The 17,336-nt window shown below is 42.9% G+C and overlaps 1 protein-coding gene across 1 annotated transcript in view; it reads left to right on the forward strand.

Annotated features, from left to right (window-relative positions):
* MRPS27 (mitochondrial ribosomal protein S27) overlaps nucleotides 1-17,336 on the forward strand; it is a 419,683-nt gene that overhangs the window by 261,584 nt on the left and 140,763 nt on the right. The window lies entirely within an intron of this gene.

The following is a 17,336-nucleotide window of genomic DNA, read 5'->3' on the forward strand; positions in this document are numbered from 1 at the left end:
TCGGCTTACAGAGAATGTGTTTCTTGAATAATTAAGGACCATTAAGCCTTCCCAAGTGAGTCATCCTACCTTAGCTATTGTTTCAGTGCGTCCTCATTCTTTAAATTGTCATACGCACTCCTCGCTATCTGTATGAAAACGATGTATTGTAATGAGTCCTTGCATCAGTAAAGTATGCAATCAAAAATTACATTTCCAGGATCTGTTTCTGGACGCTCGCTTGTGCTACATCGTTCCCCAATGAAATGCCGCCGATCTCATACATGACATCATAAATGGCATTAATAATGACATCATGTGTGACGTCATCAAACAACCCGCTTATTACTTTAATGTACCGTCTCCAGAACATAAAGTGGGCATGGCCTGCAACATGAGTGATGCATTAAATATAGCATCACCAAGAGTAGCACTTTTGAGTCCAGTTTGAAAAGAGCATGGTCTTCTGCTGAGCCCCTATATATTTATGGCATTTGTAAGTTTTTTTGTTGAAGCAGGGAGAGTACATTTCGGGAAATATCCCACCCCTTCATGAGTTTCTTCAGCTAATTTCATGGGATTTGCAAGGATGCACCTTGACTGTGCTTGTATTCATGTATTATGCACAATGTGATGCGGCTGCGTTGTATACACAGATTATGGTCCATGGCCAAGTGATGCATGTAATTTGTGAAGAGCGTGTCCTGTGGTACAAGTACATCCTGGGCATTGTACTTGTACCTGTGACCATAATCTGTATGCATATGACCAGGAAATCATCATTAGCCATGTCCTGTGTTTAGTACTTACTGGTAATAGCATGAAGAGCATGCTGCTGGGAGCCATGACCTGTGTGTAGTGCACACAGTGCATGGATATCACCCATGTCCTGTGTTCAGTACTTACTGGTAACAGCATGAAGAGCATGCTGCTGGGAGCGATGACCGGAGTGTAGTGCACACAGTGCATGGATATCACCCATGCCTTGTGTTCAGTACTTACTGGTAACAGCATGAAGAGCATGCTGCTGGGAGCCATGACCCGAGTGTAGTGCACACTGTGCATGGATATCACCCATGCCCTGTGTTCAGTACTTACTGGTAACAGCATGAAGAGCATGCTGCTGGGAGCCATGACCTGAGTGTAGTGCACACAGTGCATGGATATCACCCATGCCCTGTGTTCAGTACTTACTGGTAACAGCATGAAGAGCATGCTGCTGGGAGCCATGACCCGAGTGTAGTGCACACTGTGCATGGATATCACCCATGCCCTGTGTTCAGTACTTACTGGTAACAGCATGAAGAGCATGCTGCTGGGAGCCATGACCTGAGTGTAGTGCACACAGTGCATGGATATCACCCATGCCCTGTGTTCAGTACTTACTGGTAACAGCATGAAGAGCATGCTGCTGGGAGCCATGACCCGAGTGTAGTGCACACAGTGCATGGATATCACCCATGTCCTGTGTTCAGTACTTACTGGTAACAGCATGAAGAGCATGCTGCTGGGAGCCATGAACTGAGTGTAGTGCACACAGTGCATGGATATCACCCATGCCCTGTGTTCAGTACTTACTGGTAACAGCATGAAGAGCATGCTGCTGGGAACCATGAACTGAGTGTAGTGCACACAGTGCATGGATTTCACCCATGCCCTGTGTTCAGTACTTACTGGTAACAGCATGAAGAGCATGCTGCTGGGAGCCATGACCTGAGTGTAGTGCACACAGTGCATGGATATCACCCATGTCCTGTGTTCAGTACTTACTGGTAACAGCATGAAGAGCATGCTGCTGGGAGCCATGAACTGAGTGTAGTGCACACAGTGCATGGATATCACCCATGCCCTGTGTTCAGTACTTACTGGTAACAGCATGAAGAGCATGCTGCTGGGAACAATGAACTGAGTGTAGTGCACACAGTGCATGGATTTCACCCATGCCCTGTGCTCAGTACTTACTGGTAACAGCATGCTGCTGGGAGCCATGACCTGAGTGAAGTGCACACTGTGCATGGATATCACCCATGCCCTGTGTTCAGTACTTACTGGTAACAGCATGAAGAGTATGCTGCTGGGAGCAAAGAACTGAGTGTAGTGCACACAGTGCATGGATTTCACCCATGCCCTGTGTTCAGTACTTACTGGTAACAGCATGAAGAGCATGCTGCTGGGAGCCATGACCTGAGTGAAGTGCACACCGTGCATGGATTTCACCCATACCCTGTGTTCGGTACTTACTGGTAACAGCATGAAGAACATGCTGCTGGGAGCCATGACCTGAGTGAAGTGCACACTGTGCATGGATATCACCCATGCCCTGTGTTCAGTACTTACTGGTAACAGAATGAAGAGCATGCTGCTGGGAGCCATGAACTGAGTGTAGTGCACACAGTGCATGGATATCACCCACGCCCTGTGTTCAGTACTTACTGGTAACAGCATGAAGAGCGTGCTGCTGGGACCCATGACCTGAGTGTAGTGCATACAGTGATGAATTTCACCCATGCCCTGTGTTAAGCTGCAGTGCATACACTTTTCCCAGATTCTGCTGTGCATTGACAAATGCTATGAGCTGTGGGTTTCTGGGGAACAGTGAAAGGGCTCGAGAGATCGCATCATGCCTTGCCTTGCTCGGAGATCGCAGGGGCCAAAGTACATGATGCGAAAACTCCTACATGTTCTCATAAAATACTTTCTTAAATGAAAAATTAGATTTAAATGAGTTGTACAAAAATAGAGATATTCCACTAAAGAACCTCAGCTGATGGAGCATTTTTGTCACTATGCATACATTAAATATGACCCAAGTCAATTATGGCGAGCAAAGTAACCATGTTAGCCTCTGGTGTGCTGCTGATGACCTCAGAGATGATGCTAAATTTGCTGAGCAGGCAGTGGAGGGTCTCTCTGTCTGTCTGAAGGCCAGACCCTCTGCCTAGATGCACTGAACATCGCTATAGCGTAAATATATCGAGCTCTTGGGGAAGTGATGTTAAAGACAGGCCTTGAATGTATGGCTTTTAATCTGGAGCTCACTGAGCCAAGCAGAAGAGTATACCCAAGGGACTTTTGTGACAAAGGTCTTCATTGTAGCGTCTTTGCAAAGGGCAGTCACAACACCCATAGGTCACTGGACATAGTTGAGGGGAATGCTCAGTGGGAATTAGGAGTAGATCTGATGAATGCAGGATCTGTCCAAAGGCCAGAGCCTGCACCCATAGCACATTGGGCATGACAAAATTCCTTATTGACAGTATTTCTAAATTCAAAATTGACGTTCGTGGGTGAAAAGTTCCTCCATTCCCTATTTTCTGAATCAGTCTTAGGAGTTTAAACTTGCAAATCGTTTTTTTTTTGTTTTTCTTTGCTTACCCACGTTGAACTGCTTTGCTATTAGGTCCGATAGAGAAGAAAGAGTGTCATAGATACACATTTGACCAATGTATAGCAGCGTCTGGGATAAGAGAAGGCCCAGAAGCTAAAACCACTATTCCCTCAGACTGTACCTCACATGGCCATCAGATGTGTCCCATGGGCACAGGATGTTGCCTTCAGCCACAATCTGCACCCACTTCCCTTATTGCTAAATTTTCCTAGGTATGGCTATCAGCCATGCGATTTTCGCTCTAGGAGTTTAAAGTGAAAACCTATCTAATGGACTCACTAAAATTCCTCTACTCACCTTTTACCGATCTCCAAACAACTTTCCAATATCAAACTTGGATGGACATACTTTGCTTTTTGAAAATTACATGCGTAATAGTCATACAAGGCACCATTTATAAGCAGTTGTAAAAAACTATTTTTTAATTGCTGTTTTTTATCGGTAGTACTCATCCCTCCACTTCCTTTTGGCTAGGAATTTGCTGCATAAATGCCACATACAAGCATACATTGACAGTGCACAGTAGTATTGATGACAGCTTGAGGTCATTGGCAGTGGCTTATCTGTAGTACAGTGCCAGTACCAGTGCAGAATTATAGGTTAGAGCTACATTGGAAGAGAGTACCTAATTCTATATCAGTGTGGCTACAGATTCAAGAAACACCTATATGTGAACCCAGATTTGAGATTTCACACTTTGTTACCCTAGTCAGCTATTTCTTTTTTAATGGAAAGGGTTATTTCAAATCTCCTTTCCCCTTTTGTAAATTATCCCAGCCCATAGAAATTTTTGTCACAAAGAAGTTTGAAATGCATTCTAGCCTGTGAAGCAGTCGATGTTGTTTTAACTGCAGTCCACCTCGCGATTCAGGAAATATGATTATAACTAAGATTTCCGATTTTCAGTTTAAAGCGGTTATAACCGATAAAACACCACCAAAAGGACTATTTGCTTTTCAGTCGAAACTGAGAATCACCAGATTTTGCCTAACTTTTACTGTTGTGGCATCCTCTAGTGTCAAACAGTATAAGTGTATCCCTTACCTCTTGGCACTTTTCTGTGATGGATGGTCAGCTATGGGCCATGGTAAGCCTCCTTGAATGACCTTGTGACTATCTGCAAGGCCTCTACTTCCACTCCTCCCAGGGTCTACTTACATTCCTATTTTGGGAGCATGGCACACCTCAGATAAATTCAATCCACTGCTTAGTACATGTTAATGTGTGTTGGGATGCCGGTTTGCAGGTGAACTGTTAGCAGTGTCTCAGTACAGGGCAAGTGAACCTCTATGATGCCAACCTCATTCATAGCGAGCATGGCAGAGATTTCCTTTCCAAAAACTCAGGAATCAGGGTTGTGGCAAAAAGATCTCTGTGCATACAGATGCCTTCAGCATCAATGTCCTTTCATAAAACATTGCCCAAAACACTGCTGCTGTTAGTTTTACATGGTAATGGTCTGAAAAGCATACCTATTGGAACTATATCCACTCACACAAAAGGATAAGGGGCCATAACACAAACATCTTCAGCGCCCATGTGCAGGCCTAGAAGGTCTCCATGCACTGGTTAGGGGGAAACTACGCTCCTTTTAACACCTACATTAACTCAGAAAACCTAAGTGTTTAAGAGTTGTAGCAAGTACTCCTCTGAAGCATGAATAGGCGGCAGCTCCTCTGAGTTCCCAAATATGTGCTGCAGACAGTGCAGTTTCAGCAGAAAACAGCGCTAACACTGGCGTTGGATGTGTTCCTGTCTCAGCCCCAGGATCTTGTTGTTCATCTTGGATTCCTAATGCCCCCATTGTGACCAGATTTAATGGAAACGTATTGAGTTGTGATTGTTTTTTCCTCCAGGACGGAAAATACACTAGACCAGTTCACACTGCACAGAACTCGAGGATAAATCGCCTTGTGCAATTGATTTACCTTTCCAACAGAAAGAAAACAAACACCCTCACGGCTTTCAAATAAACAAAAGCTGACCGACATGCTTGATAAAAATTGATACCTAGATACCCTGGCTTTAAAAAAGAAACCCAAAATCACATAGATATGGCCCAATAACGCAAAGCAAACTTCTATCTCAGTGTAAACTGTGCACTGAAATGGCCCACGGCATCCCACAGATCATGAAGTTTGGTTACCACCTCAGCTGCATCTCCATGCAGCAGCACGGTTTGCTATCACCAAAGACCCTATTACTAACAGTATACATATTAATTCCTTAGCTGGCTTCTCCCCTGTGGTTACGTAGAGGAGGAACAGGCCCAGATCAGAATGTAATAAAACATTTATTAGCCCGAATTTTGCTTGGTGTCTTGAGGCAAAGATAAGGATATTATGACTAGGGCTCCCGGTTTTATGGTATTTATATTTTTGTCATTTCCGTCTGTATTCATCCATATTTATTTTTTGTAAATTTAACCTGCATTTATCCATATTTATTTTAGGTTTTGTGAAAAAAAATAGATGAAATGTGTATATTTCTGTATTTATTTAACTAGTTAATGTGCACTCTTGCCTGAACGCCTGACAGGTTTCAATGATATATACACACGCAGGTGGCAAATTATGCACATGCAAGAAAATATGTGCATTTTAGTACCATGGTTGTGCAAATCTACTGCTGTTTAAGGTTTTTTACTAAAATCCCTATATTTGTAACCCCCTTGCCTGTCAATCCGTACAGCTATTGGCCTGGCAGTCATGATTGACAGCATTTAGAGTCACTCAAAAACAACCCAATTTCCGTTTTTATCCACATTTAAAAAAAATACAGACAGGAAAATTAATGGTTTTCTGTCTGTATTTATCTGTAAAAATCAGTAAAAAACGGAAAACAGGGAACCTTAATTATGACATTGGCTTGCAGGCACAGAACACCCCACAATATGTTTTTCATGTTCTATGTAGAAAATGTTTGTTTGGCTAACCATTGGCATTAGTTTGAGGAAAAAATAAATAAGAAGGTGTGGCGAATGCCTACCATTTATGTTTTATCTGCTACGATCAAATGTTAATGAGGTGCACATATTTTCCCATCCATGCACATCATTGCCATGTCGTGGGAAGTGACTGCCGAGAAGTGGTTTTCTTTTTTCTTTTTTTTTCTTTTTCTTTTTTTTTTATCATTCTTTTTATTGATGAAAAAGTGTATTGTAGTACAGTCATTATTCATTTAGGTGCATACAGAGATTGACACATATTCAATGAACATTGGTTCATCACATGACATAGTGTCTTGCTTCACCTATTTCGTGTCTCCTATCTATCCTGCTACTCACTGTCCAAGGGAGAGGAGGGCCTGGAGCGAAGGGGCGTACAAATGTTCCCTCTGTATAAGTTCCACTTGTTCCATACTTGGGCCCACTTCTGGGGGCAGCACCGTGGGAATGGGAATTTGAGTACTGGAGAATCAGGCAGGCAGGGAGGTGAAAGAAATAATTAAAAGTTACTTGAGAAAACAAATTCAAGGAAAAGGTTCAAAGAGTGGAGTTAGGAGCTGAAACAAAGGGAGGAATAATTTACAAAACGGAGGAACATGGGATTGAAGCAAATGAAATCTAATTTCTTTACAAGCATTGGAAAAACACTATTTTGACGGAGCTACAAAGAGTGACCATTCATAACCACTAATTTTTACATTGAAAAAAAACACTAGAATCCACAACAAATAGAAGGTGAAGACAGGAAAGCCTACTTATAACTGCAGTCCAAGTTGTAATCCAGGAACTGGTGTCTGGGGCTCAGGTTATAAGCTCTTCCCAGCCAATCACAATCCAACCCATTAAAACAGCTCACAATCCCAGTTGTCGAAATAGAATTAAAAATATGTTTGTGAATGTTTTTGTGAATATTTAAAAAAGCACTTTAATGGCTTTCTAGAAAACCAAGACAGCTTTGTTCGTTGGGCCCAGTGTTCTATCTGGTCCAGATTTGATGTAAATCCGTCCAGCGATTTTTACTTTATTCTTGACTGAATGTCCTATGGGAATTTGAATGGAAAACACCATATTTTGTACTTCTTTATAAATCTCTCTGCCCATCCCCCTGTCCTATTCTGAAACTTTAAAGGATCAAACTGAACGTTCCTCTGTACATTTTTGTACAGTTTGTGCAAAAGTGTCATTCGGGCTCAAAGCTATCAGTGAGCAGAAAATCACCAAAAAGTATTTGTCCATTAATGTGATCCATTTTTCTTACCAGCACCCTCAAAATGTTACATAGTGTTGAGAATAATCAGCTAGCTACCTGGTGAGCACTGATTTACCCGGCAGATAGAGATTGCATGAACTGTGATCACCCTAATACATGCATATTCACAGTCTATCACAGTCCTCCATGCAGTAATACATCCAGGTATTCCAACAGCAATAACAACAGTTGTGATATTCCTTTATCTTGAACGGTGTAGATCGTTCTCATCTGTGTATACGACCAATGGTGGTGTGTGGCCAGTAAGACCATTTTATCTCAAATGCAGCTGATCATAGCGCCTTCATTTATTTTATTTTTTTGCTTACTTTTTTCTGGAACAGGAGCATCCTTTGGTGGAAAGTTAGTGCTGTTGTTGAGGTATATTTTGTGTATTGTTTGGCCCTCCACTGTAGGCCGGTCCTTGTCTAGGGTTCAAATATGCATTGGGCAAGCTTTTGACTACCCTGATCCGAAGCCAGAGCAACTGATGTAAAATGGGTGTTAATACATGCTCTTTGGTTCTTCATTTTGCAATTAATTTGGCACATCTTTTTTGTAACCACTGGTTTAGGCCAAGAAGTTATAATTGAGGCCCACATACAAAGCTGAACTGTGATCCCTTTACACATTATAATTACTCAGAATATTTTGGCCGTGTTAAAGGGGCAGGAGTGTTGAAATGTTTTTTAGGACTTTAATTCGATAGTTGTATGTCTGAATCAGTTTTGTGAATCGAGATTTGGAGTTTAAATACCTACCGAATATCTTTCCAGGTATTGTACTTTCATTATTTCGGATGGTGAGGGGCCCAGGTCAGAAACCGGTGAGTTAGATAATGTCTGTCAGTGGCCTTGTATTTGGGTCAAATTATGTGCATCTCTCATTACTTTCTTTTTGTCTATTGGTGCTGTCACACTGCCACTGAAACCATGAATCCATGATCGACATTGCTCCAGTAATGATTCTGATTCAGTTTAAAATTGGAGTTGTTCTCTTACCAGTCTTTCAATTAACCTGCCTTCAAATGCGTACTTTGTCTAGGGAACGGTTTATCAAGTCGGTCTACGCTTGTTCATGATTGGTGGAGCAGCTTCCTTGGATGTTTTATGAACAGGACTCTCCCTCAGGGATTGGTGTATGATTGCCATTGCCTTTGTCTACATTCTTTGATATCAGAAAACAGTATACACAAACATTCAATGCAAATGAAAGAAAAGCATGTTGACCATCAAGATTTGTAATCGCACCAAAGCCATCCTACACTTTATTTCACCAGCATATAACAATTTTAATCTTCCTTTCCCTGTCATTCGTTTTTTTTCCTGATACCAACCTGTATACTTTTTTTTATCCTTACTTGATAAAGTGCTGAAGCTTGTGCTCCAGGATCTAGTTTGTTCATGCTTGTTCTGACACCACCTTTTGTTGTGCATTTCTGTGAAAAAGTCACACATTTCTCAATACCACTTACCCATCAAGCTTTAAAGTGTGATAGATGATCGCACCCTGTCATTGATTATCGTGTCTTTCAGGCATTAAATACTTGTATGGATCTATGCACCTCAGGGTCTGACAATATCCTTAGTAGCACCACGTTAACCATGCTTGGGGCTTCCAGACTATGCTGTGGCCAAACTTGAGTGATAAGAAATGTAGCCGTCTAGCTGATTTGTCATCTGAAGAAGCACAATCATGTGTCTCATGCCTGTAGAACAGAAGATCTACTTCAATCAATCAATCAATCAATCAAGAGTTTATATAGCGCGGCTACTTACCCGCGAGGGTCTCAAGGCGCTGGGGGGGGGCAGGAGGAGGGGGAGGAGGGGCTGATGATCTTTCTGGGCATGGTGGTTTAAGGTTTAGTCGAAGAGCTAGGTCTTGAGGTCCTTCCTGAATTGGGTCATCGACGGGGATTGCCTTAGGTGGAGGGACAGGGTATTCCAGGGCTTGGCGGCGAGGTAGGAGAAGGATCTTCCTCCGGTTCTGGTCTTGTGGATCCATTGGATGGAGGCCAGGGTAAGTTGGGCGGAGCGAAGTTTTCTGGCGGGTGACATGTTTTATCTGGTGCATAAAGGCTACATGGATGTTGACCATTCTGGTCTGGCTTCTACTTCTGCTCTTATGTTCTTGTTTGCTCCGTTGGCTGGGAAAACATGCCTCTGATAAAAGTACTTAAAATAATAAATAGGCTGGTTGGAGAGAGATCGTTCAGATTGTTAAGAATAAAACCCTGGGCTAAATTTCTACTACACATTGGAAAATTTGACTCTCATTTTGCTTTTAAGTTGGTCTGACAACTTTCTTGTTTTGATTATCTAAGTAAGTATTTGATGTGTGCTGCTGCTCACTTGATAGTTATGCTATTAGTTAGAAATGGGGGTCTCTAGTTGGCAATGGTATACACCTTTGTCCAAATAGGGACCCTCGCTTCTAGTCAGGGAAGGGGGGGGGGTACCCTGCTAAAATAACCCCTGCTCACCCTCTTGGTAGCTTGGCATGATCAGACAGGCTTATTTCAGAGGCAGTGTGTAAAGCATCTGTGAACAAATACAGTAATACAGTGCCAACACTGCAGATGGACACCACACAGGTTGGGTTATAAAAATAAGTATTTTTTATACAGACTTAACACAAGACTCAAACGACAAAAATCCACAATACTGTACTCAAGATATGCTTAAAAATAGGTTATTCACTTAAAATCAGTCTCTAGCAACAAATAACTCCAATGTGAGTTATCACGACATCGTGACAGGAGAAATCCCAAAAGTATGGCACCGACCGTGAGGTGCGCGGCGTCGGGCCTGGAGTCAAACAGACCCCCAAAGAACAGTGCCTTGGTAAAGCGATGAAAAGCAAAGACAGCTCATGACGTCTGTTCCTTACAACCCCAGGGGAGGTGTAGACTCGGTTCTTTACTGCAGCGCAGGGGAGGTGAGACGACGGTTCTTTACTGCATCGGGGAGATGACGTCACGATGGCGCCGAAACCACGTTCCTTACGATGTCATGCTGTCGATGGATTCTCGGTCACCCACGTCGAGGATCGGCTCCACAATGTCGATGTCTGCTTCGGAGTCAATGCGGCACAGCAGCCGGCATCGGGACCGTGGCACAAGTCTGAGCAGCGCTCACGGCTTCGGGCAGGTTACGGCGTCGCTCGCTGGCGTCTATGTGGCACGGCGGCCGGCGTCGGGTCTGCGGTGCAAGCCGGAGCAGCGCTCATAGCTTCGGTGCAGAAGACCGCGTCGATCGCCAGCGTCGGTGTTGCAATTTTCCTTCTGCAGCAGCTAAAACCACAGTTCTAGGTGCAGGCAAGCAGAAGGGGTGAACTCTTGTATCCCTGAGACTTCAGGCAGGAGGCAAGCTCAAGTTCAAGCCCTTGGAGATTTTCTTCAAGATGATAAAAGCACACTCCTGGCAAGTGCTGCCTGTGTTGCATTAACAGTACGGCATCTCTTTTGAGAAGAGCCTGGTGGCTTCTCCCGTTGATAATCTGTGTGTGTCATACCTGCTCGGGTGGATAAGGGGCGACTCCGCTCTAGAATCAGACTCTCTCTGCTTGAGACTGCCAAGCCGTTCTTGTACCCTCTTCTCACACACACACACACACACACACACACACACAGTCCCACAAAGCTACACGCACACCACATTTTCGTGCTCTAGCTTTTCTGGAACAAAGTATTAAAAAAAGACTCATGCGTATTTTGGGCTTTGTGGAATATGGTGGTAAACTTCTCAGCCAACAGCCAGTGCGTGGTTTTAGCTCTTGGTAAATACACTGTCTGCGTACACAGGTATTTTCAGGGGCAGACTTAGTCTGTCAAGCGGATCCAGTGGCTCGCGACCTGAGAAGCCTTCGCCCAGAACCTGACCGGGGGTGCGGTAACATCATAGGCCCGACTCATCAATTATGAGGCATGGGCCCAGGGATGACCTGTCTACGCAGCGCCTTTGCAGTGGGGGTGACTGACTGTGCAGGCAGGCTGCCTGCCCCTAGTCACGCTGCAATGGCAGCAAGCAGAGCTGGTTAATGGCGGTGACAATGAAAGCAGGAGACTACGGGTCTAATCCGGGGCATCCGCTATACCAAACACTATGTCAAGGGACGAAAAACCAAGCTCAAGATCACACAGCGTGCCAGCAGAGAATGTAGCCTCGATTTCACATACCCTAGGCTCGCTGCCTAGGCGAGACCTAAAAATGGAAGGGAGACCCACGCCAGTGTTGCCAGGTCTAACACTTTTGTTTTTCAGTACCAATTAGACATTTCTTGTAATTATTTACAATCAGTCAGGAAAGGTGGTGAGGAGATTAAGACTGCAATATGATTTTGCTAGTGCTCGGGTAAAAAAACTCATGCATTGAGCACTGGCAATTCTGTGTTTCTGACTGAATTGATTACATTATATATGTTCAAGCTATTTGTTGGCAGGAGCAGTCTCGCCTGCATTAATATAGTAATGTGTGTGTTGGTGGATCTGTGCTTGTCCTATAGTGGGTGTTTGAATGTATGATGGCAGTGTGTTGGCGTGTGATTGGTGTGTGGATGTATAATGGTGGATAAGTGGGCTTTTGGTGATGGATTTAATGACATGTTTTTGAGATTATCAGTGTACGAACATGGCTGTGTGGTTGTCTAATAGGGAGTGTGTGAGTGCATGCTGGTGCATCCATGCAATATGTGTGGTGGGTTAATGCGTTGCCATATGATGGACGCTGGACACAATGTATGAAGATGGGTGTGGCAGCATACTGTGGTGGGTTGACATGTTGGAATTTTAGTCATGTATATGATGATGGTGGCTGTGTTGGTGTAAAATGTAGTTGCTAATCATTTATAATGTGGAGGGAGCGTGTTTGTGGTTCAAGGGATGTGTGTCATCGCAAAAACTGTATGCCCTGGGTTTGAGGTAAGGTTGACTTAAAAATGTCATGACTTTTATTTATTTAAGTTTGATTTAGATCACGACAATCCTATCAAACAAATGAATGCATAATTTCATAAAACGTAATCAACACCTAACATCAACAAGTATAAAAAGCCTTTAAAAATTGTATACATCTAATAAACAGTTGTCACAGCCTTCAGGTTATATATAAAATTAAGATAGTCCGCTGCAGTCTGTACATTATTTCTAATAAATGAGATGTGTAAATATCATCATCTAAAGGTGGCTAAGGCAGCACTAACAATACATGTTTAAGATCCTGGATCCACTGATGCAATTCCAGCACATAGAATCTTCGTAACATTTGCCAAGCCATTGTGCATAGTTGTACCTCAAACAGAGACCATGTGTTCTGAGCTTTATCATAAACCTTAGCAGCTCATGATTAGAGAAGAGATCTAGCTTAAACTCTGCATCCATATGAACAATCTCCCATGTTTTGCAATATTTACTATCCCTCTCAAAATGAATATTACTCCACCATCCTTAAACTCCTTGCCAGTTAACTATAATGCCGAATATATCATTTCTAAAGAAAAATATTTCGAAGTGTAAAGTGGATTTAAGACCATGTTCCACTACAATACCCAAACACTTGTAATTAGACACTGTTTCCAATCCTACTCCATTCTAATGTCACCAATAATTATTACTCTTCAGATGTTTATGAAGAATCACAACCTTCATTGTCTTTCTATTGACCTTTAGTTAATGCCAAGATGCATAAGAAATAGGTTTTGCAAGTAGGAGTTAGATCCATGATCTGAACATCGTCTGTGTAAAGCAGGATATTGATTTTCTTTTCATCCGAATGTGCGGGGAATTTATGGTAGGAATGTAGTAGCTTGAGTAGATCATAAATATACAGGAAGAACGAGAAAGGAGCTGGTAGGCTATATTTTGAGGTTGCGTTTTGAAGTCCTATTTGGGCATGGGCATTATGCCACCTTTACAAGAATGTTATACCCTCATTATCACTGTTAGTAAACAGGGGCCCCAAACATGTTCCCCAAACTTCAGAATGCAGTTTTAATATTGTAACGGGCAACCCATCTGGGCCTTGAGCCAATGTATATCTTACTCTTTGAATACTTTTTGTAATCATACGAGGGGACAAGGATCACATCTTTTGTGGAGCAATTTCACAATCCCTGCCTCTGTAAATGGTGTCATCCCTTTTCTGGGATATATTGCTGAAATATAATTGCCCCAGTCTCTTTCCGGAATAGGACCTGTAGACTTTTGAAACATTGTCCCAGAAATTGTTGCAGTAACATTCCAACCCCTCCTCCCTTCCATGGTTATTTGCTGTCCCTACCCTCGTCAACAGCATTCAAACTGTGCTTTTTTATTTCTGTGGCCACTCGTCTGGTATTACAAAAATGCTCACTATCTCTGTAGCATCTCTATACTCTAGAATCTGATTACGAATCAACTTATTCAGAGTACTGCAAATAATTATTCCTTCCTTTGATTTAGATGCAGCAACTCCAGATGATGGCAAGTCTCCATTATGATTGCTTGAAACTTTTTTTTTGGAAGTGTTTGCAAAAAGGTATTGCATTAGTTGATCATAATTCAGTAAATTGTTCCCTTTAAAATAAACATAACCTATTTCCATCGATTTTTCAAATTTAATAGCATTATTGATTGTTGTCCCCACTATACCCTACCATTACTTTTTGCGATTAATACATCTCCTTTGGGGGAAATCTTGCAGTGCGAAAAAGGGATTGATTGATCCATTGAACAGAGAATTAAATTATGCTCACTCGAATCTGTAAAAACTATTGTCATATGTGAAGCTAATAAAAATAGATAACACTAAGCCAGAAGTGGAGGGCCCAAGGGAAGTTTAGAGACCTGCACGGCTAGTTTCTCCAAAACAACTTTTGTATAACACCTAGTTATCCGCAGGTCTAACAGGCTTCACCAAAACCTTAAGGAGCTAGGACACAGGCAAATGAACTCTCAATCCTTAATTGGGGGAAGTCCTTAAAAAAGGACGGACTCCCATCACCCACCGAGGTGGCATGCTTCATCATCTTGGATTTCTCCTCTTGGCTGCAACGCCTAGCGCAGCCAAGGGCTACAACACCCTCACTGTGAGGGAGGAGCTCAGGGATGTTTTGAGATACTATTATTATTTAGGATCTGCTAGAATCCAGGAGATGTAAAGCACATAATGCTTGAGTAACGGGCGCAGTGCAAAACATGAAAAGTGTATTAAAACTAACTACCAAGAGAAAATGTTTCAGCCATTTGACCTGAAAAGTATCTCTGCCTTCCTCAGGACCTTTGATATTTTATGCTACTGCGTAATGAAGTGGAACAATAAGTGTAACTAAAATGTGATTTGAAACAAATACAACCTACAACACCAGTAGTTTCCCTTTTGTTTGAATACGATGTATACCAACAAAAAACATTGACTCTAAGTTAAGCCTGACTGCTTTTGTGCCTGGCTATCATAGAGTTGAGCACAGGTTTATTTAGTGACTTTTGTGGTTCACCCTAACAAGGATTGTGATTATCAGGGCTGGCTTCTGTGCTGATGGCGTCCTGTGCTGCATTCTTTTTTGGCACCCCTCTAATGACCCCTTTCTCCACAGATTCCCTCATTAACACCCTCCAAAAGTGCCCATCATCTCTCCATAGCTCCACTCTAGCATGCATTTCATTTGTTTTATAATATTGTTCATACCAGTTTAGGGTTTCAAAGCCCTTTACATCATGCACACATTATACAGATACAATGGCTTGTGTGTCCAAATCGGTCTATAGGAAATGTTACATAAAACAATGAGGAATACAAGGTGTAGGAATCGCATGTTATCCATACTAGTAGGTAGTATATTTTAAGAGAGTTTGGTCTGGAGAATCACAAACCCAGGATTTAAAACATACCACAGTGTTGGAGGTGGCTTTACCAATAAGAATGTATTTCTACCCAAACAACCCCTTTTTAGTAACATTAGGATCATGAAAGGTTGGGGAAGAAACATAGCGTTCTAACCGACACCATGCTGTTGCATGCAGCTCTTTGATGACAATTCAGCGATCTGCATGGTACACATTCTTTGCAGCAGGCATATTAACCCTCAGTCCTACTGAGTCAAACTGCCACTAGACAAAACGTGATCTCTCTCCAGCAGGATCCTTAATCACCAGGGTTGTCTTGACATGTTTATTATTGCCTGACAAGTGCTGTACACACAAGGAACGCTGCAGCAAGTGCTTGAACTCATTAGTGACTTCTAAACAAAGTTCCCACCTCCCTCGAGCTCAGTGCCAGGTGCGCTGCATTGGTAGCACCCCCCTGAAGTGGGTTCTCACCCTATCAACCAATAATCCAATTAGTTACACTCAAAAAATTAACAAGCCTATTTTAGGTGGTTGTAAATCCGAGGTTTAACAACACCGGCTCAGTTGTTGCCAGGCAGGCTATCTTATCAAATGCTGATGCAAGTTCTGGACTATTTTGTGCCATGAATTAGTATCTTCAGTTCCAGCGCTTTGTGGGCATGTGGGCATGTGCCGCTATCTCACTCACCAGGGGCAGAAACAACCTTTTGAAACCTCATGGGTAGCTCAGGAAACTCCTTTTGATTTACAATAGTTCTTAATGCAATCATTTCCCTTTCCCACCAAAAGAAAGTCTACTCTACCACTAACTTGACCTAATGATTTCCTGTCTGAAGCTCTCACTAGTTTATTTAACTGTTTACTTCTTATTAGGATTGTGCAACCCCCCAACAATCATACAAGAGAAAGATTCAATATAAATTTGAGTAACAAAATAAAAAAACATCAAAAATGACGACCTCCGCGTAAGACTGACTAGAGCTTCTGGCCCCATCTACTTGACCTGTTAGCGGCGTGCCTTGTGCACAGACGCTTCAATCCACTGGACGCTACAGAGTGAGAAAGCACCCAATCTGCGCTCCTCAGGAAGGGACAGCACTTCTGTTCAGGCCCCACAAATATCCTCTGCAGCCCCTCACTGCCACAAATCCAAATCAGTTCAAGTGTATTCGGGCAGAGCGGCTCACTGAAACTCAGTCATCTGGAGCATAACGTTGTAGTTTTTACGGCAGAGCCACTGTTAATATTTTAGTCAACTTTAAATCCCTTTCAATTTTATTTTTCAGGGAAATTTATTTATCAGTGTGTCTCTGCTTTCTTTGTGTTTTATGTGAGGTTGGATATCCAGATGCATGATGGGGGTTGTTGTGTTGGTGTATTTGATGGTGAGTAATAGTGGGTGCTGGCATAGTGTAGTGGGAGTGTTGACATATGATGTTAGTTGCTTGGATGTATAATGTGGGTATGGTGTCCTATTATGTTTGTTGTGTTAACGTGTGGTGGTGGGCGTGTTGGCATATGATGCCCCCGCAATCCTTAAGAGTGCTTTGTACCTCCTTGCAGCATGTGTGCTGCCCTGTCCCACCAATGCTGGCCCTCTCTGTGCCTCCACTGTCCCCGGACGTCCATATGCTTACCCTCCACCTGCATTGGTACCCCTCCCTCTAGGAGCCACTGTGTTTCCCATGCAGACACTCTGTGTCACTCTGCCTTTCATCTGTAGACCCCCGTTACCCTGCCCCCTCTGCATCTGCAGTATATGTCCCTCGCCTGATCTCCATATGCTGTCAACTCCTTATAGACTATCTATGTGTCTCGCTTTACTGTAGCCCTATGCCACCCATGCTTGCCAATCCACGGCAGTCCCTCAGTGTGCTCCCATCTGTCCTGATGCCCCTCAGTGTAGCCCTCCACCCCCTGCAGCCCCTTTGTATGCCCACTATGGTTCTCA

The sequence above is a fragment of the Triturus cristatus genome, chromosome 2_1 (genome assembly GCF_964204655.1).
Source record: "Triturus cristatus chromosome 2_1, aTriCri1.1, whole genome shotgun sequence".
Lineage (NCBI taxonomy): Eukaryota > Metazoa > Chordata > Amphibia > Caudata > Salamandridae > Triturus > Triturus cristatus.